The following is a 21,672-nucleotide window of genomic DNA, read 5'->3' on the forward strand; positions in this document are numbered from 1 at the left end:
AATTTATTGTCTTTGTCACACTGAATAAGCATTCACATACACACCCTTGTTCACACACACACACACATACACACACACACACACACACACACACACACACACACACACACACACACACACACACACACACACACACACCTTGTAGAAGTAGTACGGAGGTAGATTGAAGATTTGGAGGAGCAGAGGGAAGCAGTCTGGTAAATCCTCTGAGAATAGGATCATCTCCAGGCAAATGACCACCAGACATCGCTGGAATAGATCGTGCTCTAGAATGATCTGGATCACACACACACACACACACACACACACACACACACACACACACACACACACACACACACACACACACACACACACACACACACACACACATACATCTTCAATGCTTTTTTCCAAGCACATGGATTCAAATGTTATTTGCACCAAAGTTAGACATGGGGGCGGTTCAGTGTGACTTAGGGGAATGTAAAACATAATTATTTCACACCAACAAACACACATACAGTGAAACAAACCAGATCAAACTTATTCCATCATCACACAGTGCCCCTACTCACCACCATCTCAACACCAAGCCTCTTCTTCTCTGATTTGGCGGTGGATTCAAGTACTCTGTAGTAGAAAACTCCCGCCTTATAGGAACACTTTTTTGCCAACTCTGTGGACAATGTTAAATTAACAAAAGCAGATTTATTCATTTACATCATGTAGATTTACGTTTAAGCCATTTTGCTAATGCTCTCATCCTATTCAAAGTCTTGTTCAAGGACACTACGGCAGAACAACTAGGCTACATTTGGATCACCTGGTACAAGTTACCAAATTCTGATATTTTGCTCACACATAGCACAGATTGGATATGCATTATGACCAAGTAACCAGGAAAAAGGCATCAGATATATGTTGAAATAAAGCGGATAGGAATCTGATACCTATTCGCCAATGCATGATCATATAACTACTCAGGTTGGACTTTTCAGGCCATTGCAAATCGCATATTATTCAAAATGCAGTAACCATTCATCGCAAAATGTCTGTATGCAAAATCATAACCCTAAAAGGATGCAGATAACTGTACTTATTAATCCAAAATGGACCCACTGTATTTGCTTTTAAAATAAAAGCCCACATCAAGCATGAGGCAGTGAACCGGCAATATCCATACATAAATGTGGACATGAAGGGCGCTAGTTTCCAGGTCAAAGTTCAGTCGAAGGCACTGGCGTTAGTTCACAGCGTAAGTCGATCTACTTTTTTTGGTAATTTCGGGACATGCTGCAATGGCGGCAATCAAGCGCAACGGAGGTGCAGTTGTGAAAAAAAATTGGATTAGAATTAATAAATGATCGGTAGGGGTGGTGAGGACTGTCTTTCAGTTACGGCCAATCAAATCAGATCCTGTCATTCTTCTTAAAAGCAGCACGCGCTCTGTCATGGTGAGCTGCCAATTTAGATTTTTTTTTATTATTATTATTATTCAGATGATAAATTTACAATAACAAGGCAAACATTACAAGTGAAAACTTTTCATCTTCTAGAATGAAAACAATGAGCACACACCACAAGAGATGTAAAACATGTACACAAACCATAAAAAATGTAAAATAAATCAATTAAGCAGAATAAAACAAAATAATCATGAATCAATTAAGCAGAATAAAATGAAATAACAATAAAATATCTAAATCATAAATAAGCATTGACTAAATGATTGTTAAGTTTTTAAGCTGTTATGTTGGTCAGATCATTTTCTAGAAATCCAGAGATCTTTAGCAAATTGTGATTTAATTAATTTCAGGGACTTAATATAGAATTTAGTTTCACTATAGTAGCACATGGAGATGGGTGGAGTCTTAATACATTTAGCCTTATGAATAAAAAAACTTGGTGGAAATAATAAAACATTGATCAGCAGGTCCATCGATCCATTATCTTAACTGCTTATCTGCTGACGCACACACCCATTCATTCCCAGGGACAATTTTTTTTTCTTTAGTATGGCCAATTCATCTGACCTACATGTCTTTGGACTGTGGGAGGAAACAGGAGCCCCCGGAGGGAACCCACGCAGACACTGGGAGAGTATGCAAACTCCACACAGAGGACGACCCGGGATGACCCACCAAGTTTGGACTAGCCCGGGGCTTGAACCCAGGACCTTCTTGCTGTGAGGCGACAACGCTAACCACTGCACCACCCCTAACACTAACATTTTAAAATAAATATTTTTGCAACAGTTCATCAGAACTAAATATAGCTCATCTGAACTCATCAACAAGCCTTGCACCCACATCGTCACTCCCAGCACAATGTCCACCATCCAACCATCCAACACGGTGGAACATATATATTACATGTAACGACCCCCCCCCCCCAAAAAAAAGAAAATTATAGGATAATCAAAAATGTTATCATACCAGTTGTCATGCCCGTCTGACTTTCTGGTTCACTCCATCGGTGTTGCACAAATTTATGTAACATATCTCCGAGTCTCTTTGCAATAGCTTTCGTTGGATCTCTGATGCAAGCCCTGGGTGAGAAACATTGCAGGAATGTGATGACAAACACAAAGAGGCAGGAGAAAAGGGAGAACACGATAGCTGTGAGTGGAAATTGTGGGTTGGAAGACATCTGAAATCCTAAAAAAGTAAAAAGTCCTATGAATACAGATGTTTCATAACCTGTTAAAGATAAAGCTATCACAAAAAAGTGAAAGTTAATTTTAACTCATATTTGGGGAAAAAGCATTGTTATTTCCAAGCAATCCTGATACACCATCCACCCTGTGTGTCATTTAGAAACACAGGGTGTATTTCATGTGGTTTTGGGGTGTGAGAGCCTAACAAACCTTGGTAGTAGAGAATAGGGGATTATACTCACGTAATAATATGGGCAAAAGGGACTTTCCAGTCACTCTTATCTTCTTAGTTTCCCACACAAGAATTTGGGCTGACTCACACAAACACACATCAAACCACCACCAGAGCAAGCTTAAGTGAAGGGGGTGAAGAAATAGATGACTGAGCAAGTGCTGAGGGTGATGACAATTGGATGGTTAGTTCTCTGTGCTGTGTTTGCTGCAGAACTGATACATTTGAACTTGAAGCATTACTGGCAGTAAGATTCGTGGGGATAGATTGGCTTTTCTTGTGTGTGTAGAAAACTATAGATATCTGCTTTTAGCCAGTGTAACACCCGTGGACACCGCTCTCTCTGAGTCAGAGACGTGAGGTTCCCTGACCGGGATTAAGTGGGCAGGCAGGTTGCTAATAATATACCCCTGTGGGTACCGTTCTCTCTGTGTTTGGGTGGCCCTGTTCAGGATTCACACAAACGGCTCTCTCTGTGTCGGAAGGCGTCATTCCCTGACTGGGATCGAATGAGCAGGTGGTATAGAGAATATAACTCCTGTGGATACCACTCTTTTTGTGTGACAGAAAGAGACCTGAATGGGCAGGTAGTTGTTTAATAAGCAGAAGAAGGTTGGCTTGTAATACACAAATTTAAAATAAAGAAGTATTACGGCTTTCATATCGCAGTTAACTATGCATATGTACTGATTATAAAGTCTTCCTCAAAGTGTATATGGGTAATAACAATAACTGAAACCACATGCTGTATCATAGTACAAAGCACACTCATATGAACCTGGAGGTTTGATATGTACAATGTGGCCACAGTACAGTCTTATAAGATGCCCACAGCACTAACCTGAAATCACTTGCCAAACTGACGCTGGGACAAAACCATCCCATGCTGCGCTGAGGCGGGGTTGCCATGGCAACTTCAGAACTCTTATCACTGTGCTATCGGATGATTGACGGTCAGAGGGTGAAGGGCCCTACAAAACAAATACAATAAAACAACAAGAACAACATTGAGGGACACCAAGTGCTGATATTCAACGGGACTAACGACCAGAAGTCAAAGAAAGCAAGAGTTATTTACTTGGATTCAATCTGCGCTGCTCAGCAACCCCCGCTGTTATCTACTGGTCATATTTGCTTCAGAACAACAGAAATATTACACGTTGTGTCTAATGTATTTTATGAATCACAATTATAAGGACTAATATTCTTTAAAAAAACTTCTGTAAGTTAAACAAGGCAACAATAAATATATTGTCCTCAGTAAATGATACAGTTTCCCCTCTGGGTGAATCAGTATCATCGAAAATGCTGTTGGGAATGTGCATAATTTGCCCATATTTTGTCAAGATCACACCAATAGACAGACAAACAAAAGACTCCTCAGTGTGTAAACAGATTTTTGGTGGGTTAGGCATCCACTCCATCCCTAAATTCCGGATAAGCTCTGATAGCCTGTTAACAGTGCGAGGGGAACGTTTGCTTGTGTGTGTGTGTGTGTGTGTGTGTGTGTGTGTGTGTGTGTGTGTGTGTGTGTGTGTGTGTGTATAAGGGTGCATTTCTATCTGTGTATAGTACATGCTTGTATGTGTGCATATCTGCGTGTGTATATATATATTTGTGCCTCTATGTGGTTACACACATACATGTACATACATGTATGTGTGTGTTTGTGTGCATTTTTTTTTTAATTTTCCTTTTCTTCAACAACATACCAGCTTTCTGATACCTTCAATGTGACATACCAAAATACAAAAGTTTGCATGCTGTCCATTTTTATACCCCCCCCCCAGAAAAAACAATAAGACAGATTGTACAAAACATATCTAAAATGAACAATAAAATAAAAGATTTTAACATACATAGACAAATGGCAAAACAGATCAAAATGTAACACTAATATACATAAATACACATACAGATGTATTAAATTAGTCGCGGTTGTCGATAGCTAATCTACACTGTAATTTGATTGAATAAGAATCAGTTATGGAAGAGTACACAGTTTTAGTACTCTCATATAGGTCAGAAATGGTTGCCATATCTTATAAAATTTACCTGAAGAGCCACCCAGCATAAACTTTATTTTCCCCAATGTGTAAAAACCTCATAAGTTCCCCAACCTACTGGACATGTGTGGGAGAGGCCTCCTGCTTTCACTTCATAAGCAGAAGGCGTCTAGCAGTTAAGGAAGCAGAAGTAAACCGCATTCGAGCAATGTCTGGGAAGGAGCGTGTCCTCTAGTACTACTCCAAAAAATTGCAATAAAAGGGAAAGGGGTAAATCTGACTCTTAAAAACCTCAGAAAATGTATCAAATATAGATGTCCAATAATCACGAAGATTTCGACAAGTCCAAAAAGTATGAATGAGGGGATACTGTTACTGTTTTGCATCTGTTGCAAAGGGGATCTGCCCCTGGAACACAAGTGTTACATACATTTCAAGAGAATATTGTGTATTGTGATGCAATTTTATATATATATATACAGTGCTGCTTGAAAGTTTGTGAACCCTCCAGACATGGTCAATGTTTTTGTAAAAAACATTAAGATAAGCTTATTACACATACATCCAAATCCCAATTTGTAAAGCACACCTTCCAAATAATGGACACACACACAAAAAGCGATATATTTTCATTATTTAATTCAACAAAGGTGGTTTATTTCACAAAAACTGAAAATTTAACATGTGCAAAAGTATGTGAACCCTTGTATTAGTAGCTTGTGGCTCCTCCTTTTGCAGCCATTACTTCAACCAAACGTCTTCTGTAACCACTAACCAGTCTCTCGCATCTGCTTATGGGGATTTTTGCCCAATCCTCCTTGCAGAACTCAGCCAGTTGAGAGAGGTTGGAGGGACATCTGATATGTACCAACTTCTTCAGATCTCGCCACAACATTTCAATTGGATTAAGATCCGGACTTTGACTGGGCCAATCCAGAGTACGAATCCTCTTTCTCTGAAGCCATTCCTTTGTAGTTTTGCTGGAATGCTTTGGGTCATTGTCTTGTTGATTCATCCATTTTCGTCCAAGCGTCAACTCCCTGACTGATGGCAGGAGATTCTGGTCAAGAATTTGTTGACATGCCGGAGAATACATGGTTCCTTGGATAATATGGAGTTGTCCAGGTCCAGAAGAAGAAAAGCAGCCCCAGACCTTCACATTTCCACCACCATGCTTCACTGTTGGGAGGAGGTTCTTTTCTTCACATGCAGTGTTGGCTTTTCTCCAAACATGATGGTTTTGATTATGACCAAATAATTCTATTTTGGACTCGTCTGTCCAGAGAATGGACTTCCAGAAGGTCTCTGGTTTGTCCAAGTGCTCTCTGGCAAGGTTGAAATGGGCAGCTTTGTTCTTTTTTGAGAGCAGAGGCTTCCTTCTAGCAACCCTCCCATGAATATCATGGCTATTCAATTTTCGTCTGATTGTAGACGCATGCACATTTGTCCCAGATGCTGCCAGAGGTCTGCAACTCTCTAGAGGTGATGTGTGGGTTGGCCTTTACCTGATTTATTATTTTTCTGGTGCTTCTGGGTGATAGTTTTGATGGGCGTCCACTTCTAGGCAGAGTTGCTCTCATGTTGAAGGCCCTTCATTTGTAAATTATTTGTCTTACAGTGGATGGATGGAGCTGGAATCTTTTGGAGATGGTCTTATATCCCTCCCCAGACTGATGGGCTGTCACTACCCTCTTCTTCATGTCCTCGGATATCACCTTTGCTCTCAGCATTGTTGATTTGTATGGGACCACAGTGGTTTGGTTGATTTCCTCTCTCTTTTAATTGGTGCAGGCCAAACCCTTTCCCAAGGATGTCTCATTTCATTGGTCTGCTTAAATGATTAATTAAGCACCCAAATGTGTTTCACCCGAGTCTGTTACCTGCTTGACTTAACCAATGCGGCTGGGGGTTCACTTACTTTTGCACATACACTAATTCCATGTTTCATGTAGTTTTTGGGCTACTTAAACAAGTCCCACTAAACACCGACATGAAATTGATAAACATATATCTGACATTTCATACATAAAAACTGGTGATGATAAAATAAGAAAATCATGGTAAAACAACAGAAACATCTAAACTGCTCAAGGGGGGTTCACATACTTTCAAGCAGCACTATATATATATATATATATGTGTATATATATATATATATATACACACACACACACACACATAACACTTGTGTCACTATCTCACACTGGACCAGATCTAGGCTCTTAAGGAGTGGTTGAGCAACAAAACAGCAGACTAGAGACTGGGGCTACAAAATGAAAAAGCTGTCAATTTAATGACAAAATAGTGTAAATTCACTTGAAACATGAAAACTAATCACAGCTCTGTGTCACACATTCATACATTTAGATATACTGAAATCCCTGGTTTGAATCCCTTTTTAATTGCAGTTAGGTTGTTTTAGGTTCAAGTTTCCAATTAGTTTAGTCAATTATCTATTTTATATTTTCCAATTAAGATGAGACCGGTCAATATTTTTCCTCGGATAATAGTCTGTTTTATCAAGCTAGACCTATATTGTGTCAGTTATTTCATCCTTTGAGTTAACTCTTTTTAGTTTCAGGTGAATCAGGTAAGTCTACACTAAATGCCTTTTTCAGGTAAATTGACAGATTAAACCTTGCAGGAAAACCCATTCAGATTCACCATTCAACTCAAAACATCAACATACAGTCAGTAACATTAACATCGAGAGACTGTTTTGTGCCGTGATGCAATAAAAAGACGCAAAATTCACCGATGGAACAGGAGGGTTCTACCCGTCCTCGGCCCGGCGGCGTCTCGGCTGTTGCTACTGCAGTGGTTGCCATGGCAGTGATCAGCCACTTTACGAGCGACAACGGCATTTTCGCAACTCAGTATGACCGACAGGCCGCGAAAACACGCAACATTCGCAATATAGTGCAGTATGGTATGTACTCCCGTAGGATTTTTGTGCCAAAATTGATTTTTTTGCTGTTTTGGCTTCTATAGGGACCAAACTGTCAGAAAATGATGGGTGCCAAATTTTCAGACCCCCACCCCCTTTCTGGGCGCCCCCTATCCAAAATAGATGGTTCAATATGTGAAGGAAAAAAAAACTTAATCCCAAGAAAATAGATAGCATAGTTTTTTCTATTGATTCTGTTACCTCTAGGCATGCTTAAGAACATACTAAAAATCTAGGAAAATCTACCTCCTGGAAATGCATCATTTTCAAGATGTTATCCAATATGGCTGCCAGGAGCTTAAAATGGCTATATCTCAGTTTCTAGTCAAGCTAGAAAGCTGATTTTGGTGTCTAATCTCAGGTTTTTGGGCTCAAAGAATTCAACTGAATCAATGAAATTTCCATCATTTACTTATTTATTGTCGAATCCAAGATGGTGTCCATCCTACGGCGATGTCCCATTGTACTAAATTAGGTAAACACAACAAATTTGCCTTTTTTGTGAAAGGGAACATAATAACTGTCATATTTAATGTGAAAAATGGAAGACATTTATTAAACATGTTTCTATTATGTAAATAACCACACAGTAGTCGAGTAATCCAGTAAGACAGGTTTATCTTTCAGTTTAGCATACTGTATGTTGTTTATAGCAGCATATACATGAAGACAAGCAGCAGTAAAAAGTTGCACTTAGTATCCAATTGAAAAAAAAAGTTACTCTATGTTGCGCCAGTAGGTAAACAGAGAGTAAGAAAAAGATGCTAAATTCCCCGAAAACATCTACAACAATACTAAACAAATACAGGTGGTGATAAAGGAATTTAAATAATACTTGATGATCTATTCATCAGCATTGTCATCTTCTGGAATGTACTCACTTGTTGTGTTTGCACAGTCTCCACCATAACATTTGCAGAGAGGAGTGCAAGGCAGGTAATTCTTTGAGCAGCTGCACTGTCCCTTGCAACCTACTTTGCAGCCACATTTGATTAGCTCAAGTACTGCCTGTGGTGCAGGGAGGGCAAGACACCTGACTGGAACATATCCACCGCTCACTTAACTCCATCCATTCTGTTCGATTGGTGGAAGCTCAGGGCAATTCATCTTGTATGACTTATCTCGCATTGTGACATAATTGGAATGTAGGATATGGGGTAGCAATGCAGCACGAGTTGGAGGTAGCATCTCACCCTCCAGGTTCTTTGATCGGAATAGTTCCCATCTGAGTGATGGCAGGGTTGTTGGACCTTTTGAGCTGTAAACACAGCACACAAAATTCTCTAATGCCTTCACCAGTGATGGGAGCTCACCATGGATAAGCTCAGGGGGAATGGAACCCTTGCCAAGGTCCTTGAAGCAGTCAATGGCAGGATCATCATCATCAAGCTTCAGGTATGCGTTGATCCACGTCTTTTTGGAGATTCCAACAAAGTTTCCTCCCCAGTCAACACCAGAAAAATTGTGTAGGCCAAGTAATCCTTGACATTTCTGACGTCCAATAACTTGAACACGCTCAAAAACATTTATTTCCCGTTTCTTTGCACCTTTGCCTGTTGAAAATGTCAGAGAAGTTGGAGTTGCAATGCATTCACATGATACTAAATCAAGTAGCAGTAAGAGGACATCAGTGTCGGGTGACCAAACACATATGTCTCGTGAGGCACCATTGGCAGCAGAGGCAAGGACTTGATGAGGTATGAGGGTATCAGCCTCTTCATGTGTGTGTGCCTCCACAAAATCACGTCCCTTGATGAAGGTGTCATAAATGACAACCAGTAGGAAAGAACTGTCCTTTGAGAAATACTCTAGCAGTCCCTGGGCCAACTCACATGTCAGCTTCTTCTTGGTCAATGATGCAGAGAGGAGATCCTTGATCGACATAGTGAGCTTCATCTCTGGATGGATTTCGTATTCTACAGAAGTAGTTGCTCTCTTCTGTTGAGTTTTCTTCTTTAATGACTCATCCATATATCGATCAAAGACAACTCGACCTCCTGATAGCCATCCATCATTGTTTTGATGCGTTTGTTAAATGCGTCCTGAAGGTCTGACAGCTTCCGCATGGTTGGTGTCTTTTTCATGCTCTGAAGCACACCCATGGCATCAACTATTAGAACTTTGATAGGGACACCTGGAGGATCTTCTTGCATTGGATCAGACTTTGGGACAGCTTCAAGGAGCTCTGCCTTGGCATCTTCAATTGCATGCATGAGACTAGCTTTGTCTGTAGGGATGTACAAGGTTCCATCCACAGCACACAGAGAGCGGAGAACCATTGACATTTCATAGTCTCCAATTGTCTCCTCAAGTTTGGGAACTAGACTTGGTCGACTGCCTTGGATGATGAGAAATCTTCCAAGCAGTTCACATTCCTCACGCAACTTGATGACCTTGTCTCCAACACGTACCTTTGTTTTCTCCATCCAGTTTGAAAAGGTCTTCAACTTGAGTTTCTTCATTTTGTTCCACACTGAGAGTGTTGACGTAGCGATCAAACGTTCAGAAACAAACTCCTCAAAGCGCTTCTGACCCTTTTCCGCAAACTGGAGAATATCATGCTTTGCCGCATCTGTCACAAGCACTGACAAAACAAGACTCTTTAATTGTGTTTTTTTCTTTGAATGGATTGCCTCCACAGTGCAACTCAATCAAGTCGCGTAGCTTCAGTGCATTTGTTCTTGACCTCAATGCAATCTCTCCTGAGAGATGATAATGCTCTGTCCTTGAAGTAGATCTGGAAGCTTTTGGGAAGCTCTTGGGGTACTGATTCACTAGATCAGCAAGATGAGGTGTGGCAATGATCAGCCGGTCCAGAGCTGCTTCATCTCTACTGAGTCCTACCATCCCACCATGTCCCTTTAGCTTCTTGATTTCCTGCTCGAGGGCTTGATCAGTGAAGAGATGAGTGAAGGGTGTTTCTGACTTTTCCACCACAAATGCACCAGACTTCAGTGCATCCCATGTTTCTGGGTCATCTTTTTCAAGAGCATTAATTTGAGCAAGATTGACTGGCATCAAGCGGGCATAGTTGAGGAGATCATGAGCAAAGAAATACTTGATGAGATTCTCTAATGAAGACAAGTATCCCTCCCAGTCACCTGAGTTGCAAGAGCTGATGAGATTAAGAAGACTCTCTACCAGGTGAAGATACTGGGTTAAGAATTGAGTGAACTCACCAATGTCTTTTTCATCTTCAAGTGGCTTGACATTTTCTGTGTACCAGGATTGGATTTCTTCAAAGATCTCTACCATCAGTTTGTTAAGTTCATGGAGTTTGTCCTTGAGAGCAATGCATTGCATCTGAATTGGACAATTTGGAAGTTTTGACAAGATGGCATCAAATCGCAACATCAAAATTGCAAGGCTCGTAGTGATGTGGTACTCAAGGCCTCGTTTGTAAGCTTTGCCACCAAAGATACCACAAAGAGCTGCTGATGTGTATGCACCACTTTCAATAGCACATATGTCAAGGCCACTTCCATCAACTGTTTTACCTAGACCATGCAACACAGCAAATGCAATGTGAAGAGTTCCAGCTCTTGGTTAGCCCTGAGACGGTCAATTTTATTCTTGTTTATAACAGATTTTCGACACTCACTATGATAATGAACCAATTTCAGTTCCCCTTCATTTAGGCCAGATAAGTAGTCGGAAAGTTCCTCAAAATCACTTTGACCTAAAGAAACTCTGTCCCTGCAAGCCTGCAGTAGGTCATCAATCATGGCTGGATTTTTAACTAGTCGCTTGCCAGGGGTGGCACCTTCTTTGCAGATCACGCAAATGTTGCATTCCTCTGCCATATTGACCAGATCTCATCCCACCTTAGCTCACAAGTTGTCCAATTTGTTGGATGCCAGACAAATGAAACCTAATGATGGGAAAACAATGTAAATATATATTTGAATTAGAAGGCTTGGTTTAAATTTCATCAGAAAAATATGACACATTTACCAGATCATTCTCAGCCCACCTTAGCTTACTGTCTAGCTTAGCTTTCTAGTTCGTTGTTGTAGGTTGTCGGATCTGTGCCTGCCAGACAGATGAAACCTAATGATGGGAAAACAATGTAAATATAAATATGTGCAAATGTTGGCTTTTAAATCTAGCGGGCATGGTTTGAATTTAGCCCACCTTAGCTTACTGTTAGTAGTCCAAAATTGTTCGATCAGGGCATGTCAGACTGAAAGATTAGACCTAATAATGGGAAGACAATGTAAATATATGTCAAAATATGTGGCTTATAAATCTTTCAGGCTTGTTTTAAATATCACCTGAATGATAAAAAATTAAAATAGAAGTATCACTTACCAGGTAGTTGCTTTCAGCAATTCCATGAATGTGATTCTCAAAATGTTGACTCTTCAAATCTATTGTGGTTTGTTTGTTTTGTTGTTGTTGTTTTCGTATTGACCTATTTTTATTTTATTTTATCTTGAGTACTGTTCTTTTTTGTTTTCAGTCAGCTACAAACACAGCTGTGCTTTAATTATGATCTCACCTGTTTGAAATGAACCAAATTAACAAGGATTATGCTACAATGGCCACATTCCAACCCTTATTTTTTCAGAGTCAGAACAGGAATGTCTTTCAGGATGGTCAACACCTTCAGTAAAGTATTAATTGTCACTTGATGCCCATGAAAAATAATTGTAAAAGTTATATTGGCCAAGAAAAGAGCAGGAGTGGAAAGAGGAGAGTAATGATGAATGGGATAGGCACAAGGGTCAGTCCGGGGTGTCCCAGGTGAGGAACCAAAAGTCAGACAAATACTCTTCTAGCTGTTTTAATAGTGTTATAAATCAACTCAGAATATTTTAAAACCTACAAAACAACTATAATGTTATAAAAATTGGACATTAAAAACCACTTCAGCCCCAGGCAATTTTTTTGAATTTTCGCCCGAAATTACATGCCCAAAATAATTCAGTAATAGCTCCGCAAGTACAGGGCCCAGATGCACAATTCTGGTGTCTATGTATAGGTAACACCTGGAAAAATGTACTTCAAGTGGAAGTTTAGTTGTGCCATCCACCAGAACAGAAGGACTGCAGATAAACTACAGCAGAAATTCAATTTTTTAGGTTCGCCTAAACAAAACTTACAATTTGAGTGTGAATAACATCAGTAATACCATTTACCAGCAGGCCACAGATATTTGGATCTGTTCTACAACTTCTCAACTGCGTCTCCTCCAAATTTGGTGTTATACAACTGAAGCGTAACAATTCTACAGCCATTTTAGTAAGAGTAGTCCCAGGCGGACTTCTATTTTACTGTTCTGGGAGGTCCCAAAATAGATGGCCCCCCAGAATTGGGGGTGGGGGTCAGAAAATTTGGCACCCTTCATTTTCTGTTAGTTTGGTCCCTATAGAAGCCAAAACAGCAAAAAAATCAACTTTGGCACAAAAATCCTACGGGAGCTGTTTTTTTTACATAGCATACCGCACTAATATTTTGATTTTAGCTCCGGTCGAACAGTAATGGCGGCGGTCCAGTGACGTCACGTTACGTCTAACGCGTCACGAACGTCGTTGGTGCTTCTATTCTGTGGCTCATCGCCCGTCCACGTCTTGGATTTCTGGACGAGCAGCGAAGGCAGCCGACCCCAGGCCTCTGCGGTCGGTTCTGTATTAAGGTAAGGCATGTTATTCCCAATGTGTCGTGGCTAGGTCTACGTGACCCTCGATGTCTTAATTGACCTGTGACGGGTAACTTTAACCGTTGCTGATGTACTCGATTGTTGGCAGCCTGATGTGCTTTGCGTACAGCCTATTTTATATACAGGGAGTATAAGAGTATGTGTTTATATAGCCTATACGACGTGCTGGCATAAAGCAAGTAGGCCATACACTCGCAGCTGTTGTATCTTTGTGAGTCATTCTAAGTCCTCTTTTTGAGGCACGCGCAAGCCCCCCCCCCCGTGAAAAAAATAAATACAAAAAGTAGGCTCCCCCGAAGGCCACGATGTAGTTTGAACAAAGGGGGGGGGGGTTATTATCACCCAACACCGTAACCATATCACAGACAAACACTGAACAGGCTCTCTTGCTGCGTTATAACCACCTCCTACTGGACTGCAGAGTAGTAGAGCAAGTGGGCCATGCTCTGAGACACTTCAAATGTTTACTGGCAATTTCACTTAGTTGCCACGTTGTTTCATCGTATGTTTGATGGTCACACTGTTTCATAATGTGTTTTTCTAACATGTTTAAAATGTATCACTGTACATGCATACTGCAAACGCACTGACAGACATGTGATTTAAACATGTGATTCTTACTGTATTGCAAGTGCCTTTGTTGTTCAGGGGCGAAAGAGTAAACTAACCTGAGACCTTGTTTCTTTTACGAAAGGCATGTTAAATGACATCTTGTGGCATAGGTTTAAACAGCGGCTCATGATATCGTAAACTACTAATAAGACCCACTGACCAATCGACCAGGGGGTCTGACCCTTTAGCCGAGCGGTTAGTGATGTCGCCTTGTGGTGCAGTACACTCCGTATCGAATCCCGCACCGGGCAAGAAAATAACCGGTTACATTGGTGGCAGCGGTGGGATCCGGAAGTGTGCAGATCCCCAGAAGTCCCTTCGGAGCGCGGGAATAACAAAGCGCGAGGGCGCGCTTCCGGGAGAGGGCGACGACTGTAAACTACTAATAAGACACGTTAGCCCCTAGTTAACGAGTCTGACCCTTTAGCCGAGCGGTTAGTGATGTCGCCTTGTGGTGCAGTACACCATGTTCGAATCCCGCACCGGGCAAAAAAAAAAAAACCGGTTACATTGGTGGCAGCGGTGGGATCCGGAAGCGTGCAGATGATGTCGCCTTGTGGTGCAGTACACCCCGTATCGGATCCCGCACCGGGCAATAAAATAACCGGTTACAATATTATGCCATCTTCACATTTAGTTTGAGCCCATTTCTGTTCAGTTTTGTTCTGAGGGATGTCTATAGAGTGATTAATCTTGTTAGAAGAGTGATTTTGATGTGAATACAGTAAATGCTGTAACAATGTTAACATTTTACTTGGTGGAAAATTGTTTTGTTTTTTTGGTGCCATTCTTATTTTAAGAGGATTGCAACACAGAATGCAGTGAAAGTGATACGTAAATGTTAGCTCAACAGTAAATTCAGTACAACAGTATGCTATATTTTCATCTTTATCTAAGGTTTTTCATTCTAACAGCTATAGAAATAAAGAAAAGCACATGGAAAAGTTCTCTTCTTTCTTTCTTTTTTTTTACCAGATAAAAAAAATCATAGCTCTTTTGTGTTTACATACTCTTGTAGCCTTTGTTAATATATATTTAAGGTGACTCAAATGCATTCAGCCAGTTGATACAATAGAAAAAGCAGAATAGCCACTCAAGTAAGTAGTATTGTGTGAATGCTACATATACTGTTACACAAAATGTAAGAAAATATTAAAGTAATCCAAAGTGTTTAGAATACGTTACTCACATTGAGTAATCTAACGGAATATGTTACAAATTACATTTCATGACATGTATTCTGTAATCTGCAGTGGAATACGTTTTAAAAGTAACCCTCCCAACACTGACTTATAGAGCACCAACAATGGTGTCGTCATCTAGGGTGCCGCCTCACATTCAAATATGGAGATAGTGAATCATTATACTATCTTTGTATTTATTTGTGTTTTACTTGTTTCCGGTGAAGGCATGTGTGTGTGTGTATATATATATAATAGTCTATGTTTTCTTTGTGCTGGTTTCACAATTACTCAGCAACTGGCAACTGAAAGAACAGTCTCACGGTTAAGGTTTCATACCAAATATTGAAATCCCGTTAAAGTGAATGAGAGAGAATGATAACAAGTGCCGAAATATTCCCTCCCACATTTATAATGAGTCATAAGAGACTCCTTACCGAGCGAGTGGGAACTCTCCTCTCCGCAGCACTTATCACTTGCACATGTGTAAGTGATTAGTGCTGTCAGTCAGTTGTGTGCACAGAACACGTCTATCTTTGCTTGAGCAACTGCATTTGTGTGAGAACGAGAGAGAGAGAGAGACGAGAGATGAGAGAGAGAGAGAGAGAGAGAGAGAGAGAGAGAGAGAGAGAGAGAGAGAGAGAGAGAGAGAGAGAGAGAGAGAGAGAGAGAGAGAGAGAGAGAGAGAGAGAGAGAGAGAGAGAGAGAGAGAGAGAGAGAGGATGTTGCTGAGATTGCATGAGAACAAATGAGGGCTGGATGGTACGGAAATTGTGACGTGGTGTGTAACACACAGCACAGTGATAGTCCGTCACGTACCATGCAGGGCCATGCGTATGTATGCTGGTTCGCCGATGTGGTGTTGGGCTGTTATGAAACCTTGCGTATGCGCACCCATTCATGGCCATGGTTCATGGTTGAGTTTCAGTGTCACAGGATATACTTTACAACCTGTGTTGGTAGACAGCGGTATCGTAGTGTGGGGGGGGGGGTAAAAGGGGACGTTCCATACCATGGCCCAGAAGGGATGGGGGAGGGGGCGGAGGCCTCGAGAAGCCTGGAATTAAAAGTTTGTTTTTGTTTGTAAATTTTTATTTCTAACTAATTGGTGTCATAACTTCAGTTAAAACTGGCTCAATACATCGGTTGAGGGACTTAAAGAAAACAGCGGAGGCTCTCTGAGGCCCCTCTCACCCTTTACAAAAGGTGCAAAATGGTTTAGCAGATTCAGTCACTGCAAGATTAGCTAAGTTAGGTTAAGGTTAAGTTAGGTTAAATTAGATTAATGTACTGTGATTGTGAATAATATACAGTATGCTAGAACTCAAAAAAGTGATGCGTGAGAGACAAAAGAGGAAAGGGGCCCACAGAGACTGCTTATGTTTAGGGCCCAGGATTTTGTGCTACACCCCTGTTGGTAGGGCAAGAAAAAAAAAGGTTGAAAATGATCGTTCAGTGTTGGCACTGAAAGATCATTTTCATCCAAATCACAGACTTGACAAATTGTATTTTATCATTTCAGTTTTAATTCAAAGTTATTAGGACAGGCTAAAACCTGGAATTCTTTTCCAATGGAGGCCGAACCAAGACAGCTGCAGAACATTCAACAGGGAGAGAAATTCAGACATTTGGAGAGAAAAAAAAAAGCAAAAAAAAAAAAAGAGACAGAAAAAGAGAAAGAAAGTGAATTCCTTCCACTCGCTTTTCAAGGGACTTTTAATCAACATTTTAGGGTCGGATTAACATTTCCAGAGCACTATGGCTCTTGTCCCTGCGTTTCTCACTTTTGGTTGCTTGGTGGTTGAATGCTAGCCAGTCGCCCACAAGCTGATTCTTCTTCTACTCTTTCTGGTCAAGTAAATGACTAAAATATAAAGGAGAGACAAGAAGAAGAAACGGCAATACACCCCCGAGACGGTCAATCTTGACATATGGTTAAAAGAATTCCACTGTGGATCATCTGCTATAGTCCTATCCACTTCCTGCAAGTCAGTCAAGAGGTATCACTTCCAAAAGGTATGCTCCACATACAGGCAGACGTACATCGTGGTATTCTTGCTCCTATCTGAGTCAGCGTCTGACGTGTCTTATCGGCTCGATGGATCAGTGCTTCAGGGTGACAGTTATCCTCGGCTGACCAGAAAAGTCATCAATGTCTGTTTGCACACAGGAATACCGACTCCCTTAAGACCGGAGGTGGAAAAAACCCTTCTGGACCAAGTTTTTCCACCTCTGCTTATGACTGAAATGAGCAGTGAAAACGAGACATTCTAATGTCAAAGGTCAAATCCCCTTTCTTCGTAAAAACATCCTCAGACTAATTTCAGCTGCCCAAATGGTACGTGCGGTACCAGGCGTTTTGTTTCTCCAAAAGTAACAGTGTGTACCTAATTGCACTTTCCCGTGTCACGGCACATAAACACACCCTCCGTTAAGGTCACACTCTGAGGATCTGCACACGGGGCCCTGCAGTCAGTCAATATTAACATTAAATCGTCTGTCAGCGGTGTTATATAGCGATGGAATCTGGATATTTTCACACCGTGATAGACAGTTTCGTCATTTTGATTAATGATAACAAGAATCTATTCCCTAAATATTTGAGGGAGTATTATTTGAAAACTATATCTGGTTTGCTGTTCTATTACACATCCATATTACCACACAGTCCAATGTGATGAACCTCAGTTAGATTCTTAAATATTATACTTTTGCACACATAGAATAGAATAAAATAGAATAGAATACACTATTTGTCATTTGTACATACATACAACGAAATTCATTCTCTGCATTTAACCCATCCTATTGTATAGGAGCAGTGGGCAGCTGCAGCACCCGGAGACCAACTCCAGTACTTCTTTCCATTGCCTTGGTCAGGGGCACAGACAGGAGTGTTAACCCTAACATGCATGTCTTTTTGATGGTGGGAGGAAACCGGAGCACCCGGAAGAAACCCACGCAGACACGAGGAGAACATGCAAACTCCACACAGAAAGGACCTGGGATGGCCTGAGGTTCGAACCCAGGACCTTTTTGCTGTGAGGCAACAGTGCTAACCACTGGGCCACCCACCGTGCTGCCCCTAAGCAGATATCTAGATATACACTCACTGGCCACTTTATTAGGTACACCTTGCTAGTACCGGGTTGGACCCCCTTTTGCCTTCAGAACTGCCTTAATCCTTCGTGGCATAGATTCAACAAGGTACTGGAAACATTCCTCAGAGAGTTTGGTCCATATTGACATGATAGCATCACGCAGTTGCTGCAGATTTGTCGGCTGCACATCCATGATGCGAATCTCCCGGTCCACCACATCCCGAAGGTGCTCTATTGGATTGAGATCTGGTGACTGTGGAGGCCATTTGAGTACAGTGAACTCATTGTCATGTTCAAGAAACCAGTCTGAGATGATTCGAGCTTTATGACATGGCGCGTTATCCTGCTGGAAGTAGCCATCAGAAGATGGGAACACTGTGGTCATAAAGGGATGGACATGGTCAGCAACAATACTCAGGTAGGCTGTGGCGTTGACACGATGCTCAATTGGTACCAAGGGGCCCAAAGTGTGCCAAGAAAATATCCCCCACACCATTACACCACCACCACCAGCCTGAACCCTTGATACAAGGCAGGATGGATCCATGCTTTCATGTTGTTGACGCCAAATTCTGACCCTACCATCCGAATGTCGCAGCAGAAATCGAGACTCATCAGACCAGGCAACGTTTTTCCAATCTTCTATTGTCCAATTTTGGTGAGCCTGTGCGAATTGTAGCCTCAGTTTCCTGTTCTTAGCTGACAGGAGTGGCACCCGGTGTGGTCTTCTGCTGCTGTAGCCCATCTGCCTCAAGGTTCGACGTGTTGTGCGTTCAGAGATGCTCTTCTGCATACCTCGGTTGTAATGAGTGGTTATTTGAGTTACTGTTGCCCTTCTATCAGCTCGAACCAGTCTGGCCATTCTCCTCTGACCTCTGGCATCAACAAGGCATTTTCGCCCACAGAACTGCCGCTCACTGGATATTTTCTCTTTTTCAGACCATTCTCTGTAAACCCTAGAGATGGTTGTGCGTGAAAATCCCAGTAGATCAGCAGTTTCTGAAATACTCAGACTAGCCCGTCTGGCACCAACAACCATGCCACGTTCAAAGTCACTTAAATCACCTTTCTTCCCCATTCTGATGCTTGGTTTGAACTGCAGCAGATCGTCTTGACCATGTCTACATGCCTAAATGCATTGGGTTGCTGCCATGTGATTGGCTGATTAGAAATTTGCGTTAACAAGCAGTTGGACAGGTGTGCCTAATAAAGTGGCCGGTGAGTGTATATCTCATAAGCAGATATCTAGATATATATCAATATTGTGCACACCACACTACTTCATTTACTTCCTGGATGAAAAACTTGGCAGGCATCAAACATCTAGACTCTTTTTTTTTTTGCCTGGTTTTGTCTGACTCTACTTTGATGCCAGATTGGTAGGGCATGCCATTATCAAGCAGTGCAATGAATGCCAGAGGATTTAGACAACTGCAGGGAAATATTTGGATTCATTCTAGTTACGTTTTCGTCAACTGGCCATTTAACTGAAATATGCTGGTAGTAACACTGAATAGTCCGGTTCTCGGATTACATTAAATCAAGATGTAGCATATGCGGAAATGATTTTGTCTGGGCTCAACTTGATCCTATTTCTTACTGTGCTTAGTTAGAAAGTGAATTAGTCTCTTTGGGAGAAAACTTATTTTCCCAACAAGAGTTAATTTAGCCAAAGACACCCTTAAGTGATAAACCAGACCAGATAGAGCAGGTCTAAATTCTGCTGTGCTGTCTGCCAATGCAAGGGTGTGCCCACTGCACTGATGAACCAGAAAGTCCAGTCACATGATGGCAAAATCAACTTTTAACTCTCCCGAAATGTAGATTTTTGTTCGCGGGCAGGTCTTTTTAACCTGCCAGTCATTTCAAAACTTGTCAAGTTTTAAAAAGTTGCCAACTCATCTAAGTCACAACCACTTCCTGTTTGCAGATCTCCCACGTTTATCAAACAAGCCAGCACTGTCTAACTGTACTGAGCATCATTTATTGTATCGACGCATTTTGGAGAATGACTTTATAGCCCTCCGGGATTCGACAGTGATGTAGGGCTATTAAAATTAATTCTACTTGAATTCAAATGAGTTCATGCTAAAAGATCCCTTACTTTCACTATCAAGCACATGGTTTCAATGTGAATCCAAAGCAGTCATCTCCATCTTCATGACAGCAAAAAGCCTCGTAGAGGAATTTTTCACACCGCCGCCATATTTTCACTGGACACAGCATTAAAAAGTAAATAATTGCAACAGATTTATTTTAGGAAGTCTAATAAAAAGCACATTAGACCGAATGGTCCCATGCTGTTATTTCACAACAGACAACAAACAGAACTGAAATACAACCGCAGATCTGAGAACTAGCAAATAAGAACACCGGAAAGCCTTTAAAGAATTAAAGAAGTACAAAGCATTCACAGATAATATTCATAAACTGAAGCATAAACTGAAGCTACTGTGTATATACCCAGTAACCTGTTGATCTCACTCACACACACACACACACACACACACACACACACACACACACACACACACACACACACACACACACACACATATATATATATATATATACACGCAGAGAGAGAAAGAGAGAGAGGGAGGGGGGGGGGTACTTACAGTTCATGTTGCTTTCCCTGAGTCTTTGTGAGTCTGGTGGCCTTTACAAGCCTTAGAGCACCGTTGACCAGCTAGCAGAAGAGAGGTGATCTCTGCTGAGCAACTTCACCTCATTGGCCTCAGTCTGAACTTCTCATCTGCATTTGGTTGGTATGATAAACGCTAGGCAGAGCTTAAGAGCACAAGTGAGTGACACGAGGCAGTGAGCGCCCCCAAGTGGAGGAAGGATGGCAAGTGTGTGTGTGTGTGTGCAAGTGGTGCATTTGGACAAACAATTGAATTCATTGATTTTCAAAATATTGAATTCACTACCAACTTGGAATTTCTTTCCAAAATTTTTTTCAAATAAAAACAATATAAATTTTTAGACCCCCCCCCCCCGTGCGCCAAACAAATTGTTTCATTTAGTACTAATAAAAATAAAGAAAAACCCTATGAGTAGGTGTCCAAACTTTTGACTGGTACTATATATATCTATATGTGTGTGTGTTATATGGTTTGGAGACAGTGGCACTGACGAAAAGATAGGAGGTGGAGCTGGGGAGCTGGAGGTGGCAGAGTTGAAAATGCTAAAATTTTCACTGGGAGTGACGAAGAAGGACAGGATTAGGAACGATCATATTAGAGGGACAGATCAAGTTGGAAGGTTTGGAGACAAAGCAAGAGAGGCAAGAT

The 21,672-nt window shown here is 41.3% G+C and overlaps 1 long non-coding RNA gene across 1 annotated transcript; it reads right to left on the bottom strand.

Moving 5' to 3' along the window:
- Positions 1-573: 573 nt before the first annotated feature.
- Positions 574-21,092, bottom strand: LOC130111953 (uncharacterized). Its single transcript, XR_008810193.1, has 4 exons — positions 20,998-21,092; positions 3,712-3,841; positions 2,418-2,530; positions 574-658 (listed from the first exon to the last, which is right to left on the bottom strand). It is a non-coding gene; the product is annotated as an uncharacterized LOC130111953 (long non-coding RNA).
- Positions 21,093-21,672: the final 580 nt, after the last annotated feature.

This window comes from Lampris incognitus, chromosome 4 (assembly GCF_029633865.1).
Source record: "Lampris incognitus isolate fLamInc1 chromosome 4, fLamInc1.hap2, whole genome shotgun sequence".
Lineage (NCBI taxonomy): Eukaryota > Metazoa > Chordata > Actinopteri > Lampriformes > Lampridae > Lampris > Lampris incognitus.